The sequence below is a fragment of the Lepidochelys kempii genome, chromosome 8 (genome assembly GCF_965140265.1).
Source record: "Lepidochelys kempii isolate rLepKem1 chromosome 8, rLepKem1.hap2, whole genome shotgun sequence".
NCBI classification, from domain to species: Eukaryota; Metazoa; Chordata; order Testudines; family Cheloniidae; genus Lepidochelys; species Lepidochelys kempii.
The window spans coordinates 397,568-412,807 of record NC_133263.1 but is presented as its reverse complement, the minus strand read 5'-3'; the positions used below and the strand labels follow the sequence as shown (position 1 = coordinate 412,807).

Sequence of the window (15,240 nt, the reverse complement as noted above, 5' to 3'; positions counted from 1 at the left end):
CGGGCAGTGATGGGTCCCCTACCCAGAATGGGTCTGCCCTGCTGGAGAGCACCTCTCACCCAACTGTGATTAAAGAGAGAGTAAAAAGTCACCGGAGTGAAACGGAGCCTTTTGGGGCCTGGCGGGGCTGGTTGAGGGGGGTGTTGTGGGAAAACAAGGGCTGGGAATGGGGCTGGTAGTCAAGGTAGTGAAGAGCCCAAGGTACTGCTTGATTCTCATTCTGCTTCCAGCCTATTTGTGGAAATTATTTGTAATAAAGGTAGATTAGGGTCATTTACTAGTCGAGTGCAGCTCTCCGCTCATTTTCTTTCTGACAGGAAATTGTCTGGGTCCAAAGTATAACAGGTAGGAGCGCAACCCGCCTGAAAGGAAACCTGCCCTGACTAGTCACAGCATCTACTATATCTACTGTCGTTTTAAAGGGTTTGTTTGAAGTTTTTAGACGACCTGATCCATGTCTCACTGTCCCTGGAACTCTGCACTGATCTGCCATTTCTCTGATTCTTCCCAACACAACAGCAGTTTAATTCTGAGGGTGCAGAAAAAACAGATACTTTGTCTACACTTCAGAAATTTATCCTTGGTGACAATGACTGTAGCTAAACAGTACTTAGAATCATAGAATATCAAGGTTGGAAGGGACCTCAGCAGGTCATCTAGTCCAACCCCCTGCTCAAAGCAAGATCAATCCCCAGTTTTTGCCCCAGATCCCTAAATGGCCCCCTCAAGGATTGAACTCACAACCCTGGGTTTAGCAGGCCAATGCTCAAACCACTGAGCTATCCTGAACAGGTTTAACTGCAAGTGTGACCAAGGACACACCAAATTCAGCATTTGTTCCAGAAAACATAAACTGTCAGTAACAAATAATATTGGTTGCACAGGCAAGGCTAGAGAATGTAGCTCCCATTCTGAATGTACAAGAAACTTGTTGTAATAACTGTCATTTTTGAATACTATAGCTTGCTTATTGATTCAGTACAGTTGGTAGCATTCTTAAATACATGTTTCAAGTCAATGGGTTAGTTAATATGTTCAGCAAAGAATTGTTTCCCCAAATTTAAAAAACATTAACTACAATAAATCTTAATATCCAACAAAAAGGTGACCTTTAACCTTGCAAGTGGAAGGACCCAGATTGGCTATTTCACATATCATCTTTTGTTTTCCTCTGGAACTCTGTTTTGGCTTGTAAGTATGGTGCATTACTTCTCTGACTATTCTAAGGCAGGAAGCTCAGTTTTCAGAGTTTCTTCTTCTTCTAAGTTCTGGGTTTGGTTTTTTATTTAAAAAGGGGTTTTCTTAATGTTTTGGTTAATTTAAAACAAAATTAAAATGGTAATATCTTATCTGGCACCAACTCCGAAAGCTTCTTGCTGCTGCTGTACATTTTGATGGCAGCTGCACTGACTTCTCTCCCTGCTCTGCATCAACAGATGGTTAAGGCAGCAACCCTTCACTTTGTAATTTTTTAAATATTAAGACATGTAATGTTGTAGGAAGTGGCCTTGTTGCTCCATCTAGGAGTCATAGAAGAGGTACCTGAGAAATACAGGGGTGATTCTTTAGTTGTAATAATTGGGCCTACAAATTTACCCTAATTGTGAGCTCAACTGCAAAAGTGAATTAAAGTTCATAAAATGTCACAGTAACTGATAACAAGAAATGGTGATGGGAAAAAGTGCAAAAGTGAGACAGATGGACTGAATTAGTCCAGACAAAAAGGCCTACTGATGTAACTCAAGGATTGTATTAAGATTATGCCTGGTAAACAAAAAGAGTGGAACTGGAAATTAATAAACTAAAATGGTGTGTTTTGGAAATAGGCTTAATTCATGGACAAAATGTTGGGCTGTTCCACCCATCATTTCCCTTTTTGGGTCCTCAAAAATAGACTTTTTTGGGGAAAGGCTGTCCAGGGCTGTCCTTAGAATTTATGGGGCTTTACGCGGTATTATTAAACTGGTGCCCCTATGCTCCACTGAAGGCAGTCCCCAGCCAGTGCTGCTGACCCCAGTGTGTCGAGGGGGCACAGCCACCACTCCCGCCAAAGACCCCCAGAACCTCTCCCTCCTCCCCCGCCCCATTGCTGACACACACTGGCAGTGGCTCAAGGCAGACTTCACCCTGTCACATTGGGGCTGCATCTTGCCAGAGTCCAGGGCCCTCCTGCAGCCCCTAGCCACTCCTGGCTCACCACGAGCATTTTCACAGGAAGTACCAAGCAGTAGTAACAACAACAATAATACAAGTGCATGTGTGTGTGAGAGAGAACCAGTGCATGTGAGAGACAGTGTGTGTGACTGTGTGTTGGGGGACTGTGTGACGGAGTGTGTGTTGGGGAGTGTGAGACTCTGTGTGTGTGTGTGTGTGTGACCATCTGTGTTGGGGGACTGTGACTCGCGAGAGGCAGAGTATATGTGGGTGTGAGAGCCAGTCTGTGTGAGAGACAGTGTGTGTGTGTGTGTGTGTTAGGGAAGTGTGAGAGACAGTGAGCGCACTGTCACTTTAAGTGAGGAGACTCAACAAATACATGTGTCACCTCAGATTCAGGATGGTAATGCTTGCTTCCATTATTTCATTGCTCCAAGCTCAAGACTGGATCCTGGCTCTTGACTTTCCAGATACATATTTCCATATTGTCATCCACCCAACCCACAAGAAGTAACCTCAGATTCATGGTTGGTCCAGTCATTACCAATACAGGGTTTTGCCCTTTGGACTCTCCACAACACTGACAGTAAGAAAAGGAGTACTTGTGGCACCTTAGAGACTAACCAATTTATTAGAGCATAAGCTTTCGTGAGCTACAGCTCACTTCATCAGATGCATATCGTGGAAACTGCAACAGACTTTATATATACACAGAGAATATGAACCAATACCTCCTCCCACCCCACTGTCCTGCTGGTAATAGCTTATCTAAAGTGATCATCAGGTGGGCCATTTCCAGCACAAATCCAGGTTTTCTCACCCTCCACCCCCCCACACAAATTCACTCTCCTGCTGGTGATAGCCCATCCAAAGTGACAACTCTTTACACAATGTGCATGACAATCAAGTTGGGCTATTTCCTGCACAAATCCAGGTTTTCTCACATCCCCCCCACCCCCATACACACACAAACTCACTCTCCTGCTGGTAATAGCTCATCCAAACTGACCACTCTTCAAGTTTAAATCCAAGTTAAACCAGAACATCTGGGGGGGGGGGGGGGTTAGGAAAAAACAAGAGGAAACAGGCTACCTTGCATAATGACTTAGCCACTCCAAGTCTCTATTTAAGCCTAAATTAATAGTATCCAATGGGAGGAGGTATTGGTTCATATTCTCTGTGTATATATAAAGTCTGCTGCAGTTTCCACAGTATGCATCCGATGAAGTGAGCTGTAGCTCACGAAAGCTTATGCTCTAATAAATTGGTTAGTCTCTAAGGTGCCACAAGTACTCCTTTTCTTTTTGCGAATACAGACTAACACGGCTGTTACTCTGAAACACTGACAGTATTCACCAAGTGCTTGGCAGAAGGACAGATAAGGAAACAGGGACTTCACTTGTACCTGTACGACTGGCTGATCAGGGTAAGGCCAGGATGAGACCAAGAGAGTTCTAGAGGGAATTGTCTCCCTGTTCTTTCAGTTAGGGCTCCTGGTGAACTATGAAAAATGATCTCTCACCATCACAAATTACAGAATTCATAGGCGCTTTCAACCCAACTCAAGGTCAGTGCAAACATATCTGCTGGAACACAGATTCAGGTCCTTTCAGTTGCTCATTTACAACATAATGGCAAGACTGTCCAGTATGGTCAGGAGATGCATGGGATTACTATGACACATGTTGGTGTGTACCTATGTGATGCTGCTTGATAGACTTAGTCTGTGGACATTACAATACTAAGGACAGTGTACTCAGCCAAGCACTACATGAACGAATTGGTCATGGTACCACCCAAAGTCCTACAAGAACTTGTCTGGTGGCTAGTACCATTGAATATGAGGGAGGGAGTGTCCTTCTTAACCTCCTCCTCAGCAATGGTGCTTATTATGAACCCATTAGAGACAGTTTGGGGCACCCACTTGCTTCACCTCCAAATGCAAGGAGTGTTGTCTCCATACAGTCTGAAGTTGCACATGGACAATCTAGAGCTGAGGGCCATCGGGTTGGCCTCTATTGCATTCCTACCTCTTCTACGGAGCTCTGTAGTGCAGATCCTGATGGAAAATACATTGATGAGGCACTGTATCAACAAACAAGGAGGTGCTTGCTTGTTCCACTGTGCCTGGAAACCAGTGAGCTCTGGGAATAGTGTCACCAACATGGAGTGACTCCATTGACCCTGTATTTTTCAGGGGTCAACAATGACCTTACTGATTTCTTGAGCAGAAATGTAGTAACCAACCATGAGTGGTCACTGCAGAAATCCATCCTAGACCTGATATTCTGGTGATTTCACCACTGCAGAGAACTAAAATCTTCTGCTTCAGTGTGTGGGGTGCAGGGAATGATCCCAGGATCTCACTGGATGTTTTTCTCCTTCAGTGGTCTCAAGGTCTCCTCTGTGCCTTCCCATCAATCCCTCTCAGCCCCAAGATATATCCACGAGCAGATGAGACAAGGGAGGCTACTGTTCTCATCATAGCTCTATACTGGTCAAAGCAATTTTGACTGTCAGACCTATTCCAGCTGTGCAGCTAACCTCCCATTTGCCTTCCCTCTTGCCTGGATACAGTGTCTCAGATTCAAGTACTTCATTGGGACCCACAGTCACTGCACGTGATGGGTTGGACGCTGACTGAATGAACATCACTGAATGGGAGCCCTCTAGACAAGTATAAGAAATTCTTATGCAGAGCAGGAAAGCTTCCACTCGGAGGATCTGCTCCCTGAAATGGAAGAGGTTTGCCATATTGGTGACCCAAACCAATGTAAATCCAGTCGAAGCTCAGATCCCAAGGATCCTGGATTATGTGCTGCTTCTTCAGAAACAGTTGGGACTGGCATTTATCTCTCTAAAAGTCCACAGAACAGCAATATCAGTGCATCATGTGCCAGCTCAATCACATTCCATTTACTCACACCCTATAGTGTCAAGATTTATCAAGAGCCTTTTTCATGACTGCCTTCTATCATGCACCCTGTCCTGGATCTACAGGACTGTTGCTATGCCCCAGCTTTTAAACAGTCTCTTGGAGGACCCACTTCAATGTGCCAGACCCCCAAAGGGTCTTGCTCTTCCTTCAGGGTAGACCATGTAGCCTCTCTGCCTATCAGACCGAGCCTCCAAACTCCAGCACTCCTGCTTCATGCTGTGAGCTCTGCCCAACAAGTTCAATTGAGATTGATTCCTAGTTAGAGACGTGTATGGTTTTCAGGGACTAATGCACCTCAGCAAGTATTTGCAGTGACTCCAGGCAGCGTTTTCAAAACAGAGTATGATTTATTAGTATACTGGAACACAGGATTGGAAGTGCTTAGGTTAGCATAGAAAAATTAAGGTTAAAACATACTCCATCTGGCCAAGCCAGCACAATCCAATAGCCACACTGTAGTGGACTCTATTCCGGCTCTGTCTTTCTCTGACCTCTTCATCAGTCCCAGGTGAAAGCAGCCAGCTTCTTCCAGAAGCAAACTTTTTATCCCCTGCCTGCCACCTCAGTCGTTTGTTCTAGAGCTGGGAATGTGTTCAGCTTCCCTGCTGTGAGCTGCAGGAGCGGGAGGAGGGGATCTCCTTCATCTAGGTTGCTGGGTGTGAATGTTCTGGTCATTAGGGCTTCCCATTGTCTCAGATTTTGCATTGATATAGGTCACTTTCAGCAGGTTCCAGCCACTTCCTTAATGAATCTCACTGCATCTCAGACATCAAGGCAACATTTACATCTCATGGCCTGTGCTGCCCCCAAAAGGAGACTTAACCACCACCCCCCAGGTAGCAATGCAAAGTATAGAGGGAAACTGAGGCGTTAATCCCATAGGATTAATTAAAAATATTACAAAAAATTTCTACTTTGTTACACCCACCTGGGACCTTAATGTGATCCTTTTATGTCTCATGGAGCCTTCCTTCAAACCTCTATCCAAATGTTCTTTATACCACCTTACCGGCAAGATGGTCTTCTTCTTTGCCATTATGTCAGCACAGACATTCAGTGAGCGTGCCATACACATAATTTCATAGGGACAAAGTGATGAGACCACACTCCAAGTTCATGACCAAAGTAGACTCAGAATTCCCCATGAATAAGTCAATCACCCCACCATTCTTCCTTCTGAAACCTCATTCTTCTCCAGAAGAAAAGAACCTTCACACGTGAGACATTTCCAGAGCGCTTCTTTACTTCCTAGACAGGACTATGCCCCTTCTCTCTCTTTCCTTGTCGCTTTGTAGACATACCAGGTGTATCAATAGACCAGACAGTCTCATCACAGAGACTCTTCAAGTGGATTATGCAGTTAATCTCCACCTGTTACCAGCTGTCCGGCAAGCCTTTCCCTCTGGACGCCAAAGTACACTCATCAGAACACAGGTAACATGGTCAGCATGCTTCAGAAAGGTGTCAACCATTGAGATTTGTAAGGCAGCCCTGTGGAGTAATCTACTGCCATTTGTTAAACATTACACACTTGACTTGGCAGCTGAGGCAGACATCAAGTTTGGAAGAGCAGTGCTTCAATCCTTATTTGAGTAGTATGACTGATACTCCTCATATCCACCATCTGGAAGAGGGTACTGCTTGCTGGTGAGCCACCGGGATCCATAGTGACACATACTCAGAGAAGAAAACAGCTATTTTCTCTTTGAGATGTTGTCAGTGTGGATCCCACAACTCATCCTCCATCCCTGCTTTCAGGGCCCTGAGCTGCATGGGCTTTGAACTGCGTGGAAACTGAGGGAGGGCCATGGCTGCCTTGCTCTTTCTGTCTTTGTATAGGAGCACAAGGAGGCTCAGGGCACATGTGTGGCTCCAATAGACATTGCTCGTGAAAAGAATCCAGTCTGGCATGCATGAGCACCCTACTGTGGGATCCACACTGACTACAGCACCTTGAAGTACCCATCCTTTCTTCATTCTGTATCAGAGTTGTCTGATTATCCGAGCAAGGAGTCAGGAATCAGGAACCCCTGAGCTCTAATCCTGGTTCTTCTACTGGTTTGATATGTGGACTTGGCCAAGTCACTTCACTCCCCTGCCTTGGTCTCCTCATTCATAAAGTAGGGAAAAACATACTTACTTCACAGCGGGGCTGGAGGGGTTAATTAGTTAGCTTAATAATTATACAATGCCTTGACATTATAAAGTTAGGCTGCTGGTGTGCTGTGACCACCGCCTGTCATCAATATGGTCTTGTTATTTACTTGTCCCCCCCCCCCCATCTGCCTGTATCTGTCTGTTGCCTCTTGTCTTATACTTAGATTGTAAACTACTAGGGGGAGGTACCGTCCTTTTGTTCTGAGTGTGTATAGCACCTCGCACAATGGGGCCCTGGTCCATGACTAGGGTCCCTAGGCACTACAGCAATGCAAATAATAAGTAATAGTAATAGTAAAATACTAAATAAAAACTAAATAGACAGTAGAATGTCACTAATTCAGGTCAAACCCTGCAGTTCCAACAAATACTGCACTTTCCTCTTCTTTTCAACAAAAATTTAATAGCAGAGAGATGCGAGGTCTCATGTTACTATTTTGGGGGTATTTTTTTAAACTATAACTCTGCTACATTTGTCAAATAAATTAGTACAACACCTTCTGTGACACAGTAATCACAGAGTCATGGAATTTACAACCAGAAGGGTCAGAGCTCCTTGCCTCACACAGGCCAGAGAACATTGCCCAGTTTCTCCTGCATCCAGCCTGTTTCTTGTGGTTGAGTCAGACTATGTTTTTAGAAAGATATTCAGTCATGAGGTAAAGACATTAAGTGATGGAGAATCCATCACTCCCCTAAGATGGCATTTCCAGTTGCAGAGTGAGTTGTTTGGCCAGGTGTAACAGGAAAGTAGCCAGATCTCTTTCAAAGCGTTTCATTGCCCTTGCTTGGGACCCTGGGACACACGCTACGGCTTTTTTGGTGTTTTTCCCTTTTCCTTGCTCCGAGGTAGTACTTTAGCCTTTTCACAAAGCTCAGAGAGTCTGATAATTACCAGTCTCTTAGGACCAGGCTTTCACCAGTTTTTCCACTTGGAATCCTATAGGCCAGGTCTGACCTAGGGGTCACCTACACCTCTAATGTGTAATATCTTGGGGGTCAGTTTCTCCAATTCCCCTACATGTTCTAGTCCTTTGGCCTACTGAAGCAGCTGCAGAAAATGTAAACTGTAAACCCTGATATGATTTCCCCGGCTTTTAGCCTCATTCCTATGGCTCATCTTTTCTCCATCGCTCTTGACAGGGTTTGACAGGTTCTGACTGTTTTGGGGATAAGTAATGTCAGCAGCTCATGCAGGGGAAGCAGATGCGTGACCTCAGGGCCTGGCAGGTGAGTGAATATCTTTTATGGATATTTTGTTTTATCCAAAGCTTTAAGTAATCATCCTGCCTGTGGAATTTAGTGCTACTCGGGAATCTCATAGATCCAAAACTTAAAAAAACACAAACATTTCTGTGTTCTGAGCGGGACCTTTCTTTCCCAGCCACGTTGGTGGATTACATCTCTGAACTGTCCTATCAGCACCCCATGTAGCAGGGCTCATTCCTTATCACTGTAAGATCTGAATGCCTTATAATATTAATGTACTAAACCCGTTCTGAGGCAGAGCAGTGCTATTATTCCTATTGTAGAGAGAGACACAAAGGGACTTGCCCAAAGTCACAGAGGCAGTTTATGGCAGGGCCAGGAATTGAACGCAGTTCCAGAGTCTCACTCCACACCCATAACCACAAACCCATCGTTCTGCCTCATCCCGGTCCCTAAATAGCTGAGAGAGGTTACTCTCCAGTAACTCTCTCCTTGAAAGTATCTCTTCTGCATAATCCTACTTGTGTGATGCCCCCCCCCCCACAGAGCTAGGGAAAACTGCTGCAAAACAGTGTTGGGGTAATATAAACACCTGCTCCTGGCACAGAACAGGGAGCAGCTGCACAGTTCAACCACCTCACCTTCTGCTACACCCCAGAGTCCCATGTGAATAGGACTTCCTCTTCCTTGACCAATAAAGCAAGCCAATTCCCCCAGCTTCTAACTCCTCCCCAACCAGATTCTCTCCCTCTTTTTCTGAGCCAAGAGCCAGAGCCACAGCACGTCTCTCACCATGGCAGCAGGCTTGTGGCTTGTATTTTATAGTTGTTTGCCCCTTGGAGAAGTTGTGAGGCTTTGGTTCTTACTACTGAGAAGCACCAGCCAAAGAAAACAAAGTGTTTATGAATCGTAGGGACTGCATTTCAGCTCCCTGCATGCAGAAGGCTGCACAACCACTGCTAAGCCACCCACTGCCTGCTCACACCTACATGCTCTCTGTAACCAGGTTGGTCTCAGTCATTTTTGTTTTTTTATGTGATTCTGGATATTCATGTCCTTTGCAGCTCAGATTAGAAGGCAAGAGTCCCTCATGGGAAATACTAGCACCTAGCTCCTGAAAAGGACTTTCCAAAGCTGCTGGCCTCTGCTAAAAAGGTGTCTTGTTCTCCACATAGCCATCAATGAATAACACCTCCAGCATCTTTTTCTAAAGGAGTTTAGCCAGCTGCCAGCCAGATCTCAGGAGAGAGAGGCTAATGTCTTCTTCAGTCCACTTTGTATAGAACTAACTCTGCATGTCCATAACCCCACGCAGCAAGGGAGCCTCAAAATAGATTACATATAGTTAATTTAGCCTCACAACACCACTGTGAGGTCAATATTATCTTCATTTTACAAATGGCTAAACTGGGGAACAGAGAAATCACTGGCCCACCATTACACTATGAGTCTCTGATGATAGAGTTGGGAATAAAAACCAGGAAGCCTGATTCCCAGTCACTTCTAACATGCCCAGCTGTGTTTTCACTTAAGGCCTTTAAACACTCCTGTGAGCATGTATCACATGCTTGGTTTATCCCGTGTATGAGGGAAGGATTGGGCTCCAGCAGAATTCATGCCTATTTTCAGTTATACCTCCTTCAATCTAACATCTGGCCCAGCTGACCTAAATAAGGGTTTTGTTACTTCCAGAAGCCTTCCCTGAGAGGGCCTGCTGTGGCCCCTTAGATGGATAATTTGTTTGATGTCTTTTAAGCTATTTCCCTTGTTCATTTAAACAAAATTATTATTTTAAAATTAGGCTGTTGCCTACACACCATAACTTGGGCCCTGAAGAGTGAAAGGTGGGGCTGGGGCCTTATTTTCAAATGATTTGTTTGCAGCATAGTCTGAAGGTTACTTAGCTGTAGCTTGTTTTATTTAATGTTCTCAGTGTCTGAAGACTATAGCGCAGTGGGGGTTTGCTGCAGTTCAGAGGCTCTGATCACATGCAATCCTGTTTGGAGTGGAAACCAGCTCCTGCCACTCTGTGCAGCGGAGCCTCTGTTCTTTAGTGAGCAGAGGGTGCAGAGAGGATCCGACAGCTGAGCCTGGGCAAGTTAATCACAAGCACTAACTGGCAGGTCTACAGTACCACTTAAATCGATCTAACTTACATCACGCAGGGGTGTGAAAAAGCCTCCCCTCCCCCCAAGTGACGCAAGTTTCGTGCTGTCACACCAGTGCTATGTTGCTGAGGTGGAGTAATTATGTTGATGGGAGAGCGCTCTCCCCTTGGCATAGCACATCTTCACCAGACATGCTACAGCAGCACAACTGCATCAATGTAGCACTGTAGTGTAGACTTGCCCTGAGGACAACAGGAGGCAGACTAGAGAAAGGCTGTGCACACACTCCTCTGCTAGGGTTAATATTTACAGCATCACAGCCCTCTCATGACAGGAACAGACACAATGCACTAACCACACCTATTAGCACCTGTACAGGACAGACATATTAACCTAAAGTAAACAGCCCAGCATAAGTTAGTGTCAACATTCAAGGAAACCAAACACCAGCTCCACCATTTCCTGACATTGGTACAACTACCCTAAAGAGCCCTGGCTGTTCCTGCCACAGAAGGTTCATGGACCCTCCCTTCAAATCAGCAGGCCCTTTTCCCTTTCTCTTCTGCACTGCTGGCAGTGGGCCAGTCCTGCCTTAGATTTTTCCCTTCTGCTTGTTCCCATTTTGGCCTGTTTGATTCGATGGCAGGAGTGTCAATAACAGAAATTCAGACTCCTGACCCACTTGGGTCAAAATCTCAGCCTGTCACAACCACCAGACTAGACTCCATCCTAAACAAAGAGGGAAACAGATGGTCCTCAGTTACTCCCAAAGAAACTGGTTACTGGCTTTGGCAAGTACATGCCTGTGTGACTGCGTGGATTCTGGGGCAGCCTGTTTGGGTGACCAGAAGGGAGGCTCAGAAAGGGGCTTCCCCAGTCTTTCTCCAGGAGCTGACAGCTATGAGTTCCTGTGTTGTCAGGTTAGATTTTGTCAGCATGAAAAACAGGAACATAAAAAAAAAAAAGAGACTTCAGAGTCAATTTAGTTTTAACAACAAAATTCTACAGGACTTTGATGGCAAGATATTTTATTAAAAACACAAGTCCTTTGGCTTTTGGGACATTGTTTTGCCCAGAGGTGTATTTGTGATTGGTGCTCTGGCAGAGCAGCTACTCTCCCTTTCTTTGCCTGAGGTAAAACTCAAATGAATGTGTAGTGCTGTGCTCATGTTCATGGTAAGAGAGACCCAAACAGATGCTCCAATCCCTCAGGGCCAGCAGCTGTTCAGATGCCTGGTGTGCTACATTGCACATGAGATAATAGGCAGGAAACTCTGGAGAAGAAAACAAGCTTTTACTGCTCCTGCAGGGTGGCTGGGTGGATTCTGATTTAAGAAAAATATAAGTGACAAAACGTTTTAAATTATTTCCCCCCTTGATTTGGCAGAAATTCTGATGCTGAACATGAGCTCCCAATGTGACACTATGGCCAAAAGAGCTAATGCAATCCTGGGATGCATAAACAGGGGAATCTTGAGTAGGGGTACAGAAGTTATTTTACTTCTATATTTGGCACTGGTATGACCACTGCTGGAATACTGTGTCCAGTGCTAGTGTCCCCAATTCAAGAAAGATGTTGATAAATTGGAAAGGGTTCAGAAAAAAAGCCACTGATTAAAGAATAAGACAACATGCCCAGTGCTAGGCTAAATAGATTGAACTCTTTTGAGTCTAACAAAGAAAAGGTTGATTACAGTATGTAAGTATCTACGTGGGGAACAACTGTTTAATAATGGAGTCTTCAATCTAGCAGAGAGAGGGCTAACACGATCCAATGGCTGGAAGTAATGCATACATTTTTAACCCTGAGAGTAGTTAACCACTGGAACAATTTACCTTGGTGGATTCTCCATTACTGCCCAGTTTTATATCAAGATTGGATGTTTTTCTAAAATCTGCTCCAGCAATTATTTTGGGGATGTTCTGTGGCCTGTTTTATACTGAAGGTCCAATCAGATGATTACAAGGGTCCCTTCTGGCCTGGGAATCTACCTCAAGCCATGAGCCAGAGACAAACTACAGGAACAGATGCTGCTGGTTAATCCTTTCTCCTCCTCCCGACAGAGGATGCAGCTTCCCATTGGCTATAGCAGCATTTTTATTTCAGCCAGACTTGTACATTTGCCCTTTTTGATTGTAATAAATAGAGTCCTGCAAATCTGCAGATATCTGTGGACCATTTTTGCGGATCGTAGATGGATGCGGATCCAAATTTTATATCTAAAGCTCTGCAAATCTGCAGATATCTGCTTTACTTTCACAGATCATTTTTGCAGATCACGGAGCAGATGTGGATACAAATTTTGTATCTGTGCAGGGCTCCAGTAATAAAGATGGGCACGTGGCAAGGCAGCAGCGCCAGGGCTGGTGTTTGCTTTGCTCCTTATCAGCAGGATCAGGTGCCGCCGTGACTCTACCAGGAGAGACTGAGGTATAGGCCTCTCCCCCACAGCAGGACTTTGAACCACAACACAGAGCTGCTGTGTCCACAGAGGCAGCATCCTCCAAATTAATTCCCTGGCAGCAGGGTTTTTGGAAATTCTTATTCCTTTGCTTTATCTTCTTACTGACATCAGCCCCCATTCCTCCCAGCAGAGTATATTTCAACCAACCTTTCAAGCATTAGTTTAATTATATGTACTGAGTACCCTCAGCACATTTAGGCTACGTCTGCACAAGGAGAAAAAGCACGTCTGGGCTGAGTCAGCTAACTCAGGCTCAGGGGGCTCAAAAATCACTGTGTAGATGCTCACACTCAGACTGGACCCCAAGCTCTGTGACCCTGAGAGGGGAAGCTAGTGAAGCGATTTATGTAAGCTCATTCTACAGGTAACTCATTCTTCCTAAGAGACGCCTGCAGTTCCTGGATCCATAGATGACAAGATGAACTCTGCACCTGGGGACACCTTGGAGCGTCAGCCAGGTGAATAAAGAGAACAGGTTCAGTTGGATGCAATGTACTGAAAGAGTCCAATTTCAGAGGTGTTTGCCACAAGCTCCTGCAGAAGCAGCAGTGTGTAGGGGGAGCATGGCCTCATAGCATGGCCGTATGCACTTTGCTCTCTCATCCCAGGGAGCCAGCTTACTACAGAATGGGAGATGAAACCTGGAAAAGAAAAAAAGCCAAACCACAACTCAGTCCCAAATGCCCAATCACTAGGAGGAAACATTCACAGGAAGGCATCAGGGTGAGGAGGGTCAGAGACACCACAGGAACCTGGTACTGGCTCTTCTTGGTGAGTCTGAAGGATATGGTATAACGCTGCTGTGCTGGCCAGTGGATTACCCTGTGGAGGGAAGAGTCCCTTGTATCCAGCCCCTGGAAACAAGGGCAAGATTGCCCCCTGGAGAATTCACACAAACCGTAGGGATGCCCCATTCTCTGCGCTTCCCCTCCTGCACTGTTTCATAGAGCATAGGTACTGGTGTTGACACCCGATTCCCAGATATCAGATATGCCTAGAGAGTCCAGCGGACATGGAGACATCTTCATCTCTTCACCTTAACTGTGTTGCAGCAGTGCCATCAAGTGGAACTGTTTCACCTAGCAGCAGCTTTGTGCTCCCCAGCCCTGCTCCCCCTGACCTTTCTTATGCAGTATCCCATTAGGCTTTACAGACAGCTTAAGAAGCTGGCCTTGTAAGACAGCATGGGATAGGCTAAACATCTCTTCCTTCCAAGCAAACTCAGATGTGGAGCTGTGCTCAGAGTCAGGACACTACAAGAGTTTATTCCTATAATTGTTCTTAGTTCTAAAGGCTGTGCAGAAAGAAAGTTTGCGTACCTCAGAGCCAAAGGAAGATCTTTGGACTTTCTGTTGCTCCCAGATTGGCTGGGATAGATTGAAAGAAGTAAATGTGAACTCACCGAATCTTTCCTGCTCTTTGTGGGCCCTAGAGCTACTGCTTTTTGGGAGCAGAAGGAACAAGGTAGAAGCTACTGACAATGTGAATAGCAAACAAATTGTAACATTTTCTCATAGTAGGTAAATTCAAAATTCTAACACAGAAAAATAGCACAACACACCGTCCCCACCCTTAGGCCAATGCCATCTCCTCTATATCATGCCTTTTCTAATCTACACTGCAGGCTCTTTGGAGCTGGGACCATCTCTTACTTGGCTGTAAAGCAGTACACACTCCTCTACTGTATGGAGAATAATTGTGTTTCAATTAGCATAAGTATTTATTTGCCTGGGTCATTGTTTACCTCAAGGACAAGACAGCCTGTTTTATTATATACATTCTCAATGTTCATGCAAAATATAACTGGGCCACATAAGGATTTCTAGCCCGGGGCTTCATCTAGCCCAGGCTCCTGTCAGAGAGTGCCCCGCCAGAAGCTTCAGGGGAAGGTGCAAAAAACCCCACAATGGACAATTTTGGAATAACCTGCCCCCAAGGAAGTTTATTCCTAACTTTGTGCCTTGAAGCAGGATTCATATTCCTCTTAACGGGATGTTCTCCTCATCCATATAAATGGTTAACTCCCCCTCTTTATAGGTGGGAATTTCAAACTTGTCTTTTCCCCAACATTCTAAATGGAGATAATGGTAGAAGTCAAAATCCTAGTGAGCCAAGGAGGAAGCAAAGGTTTGCACATGTGATTTGATTAGCTGCTGTTCATCAATTCCTTAACTGACTGTATAAGGATAATAAGGATGCAGAAGAGATG

At 45.1% G+C, this 15,240-nt stretch overlaps 1 protein-coding gene across 1 annotated transcript in view; it reads right to left on the bottom strand.

Annotated features, from left to right (window-relative positions):
• GFRA3 (GDNF family receptor alpha 3) overlaps positions 1 to 15,240 on the bottom strand; it is a 35,376-nt gene that overhangs the window by 19,656 nt on the left and 480 nt on the right. The gene's annotated exons all lie outside the window — the stretch shown is intronic.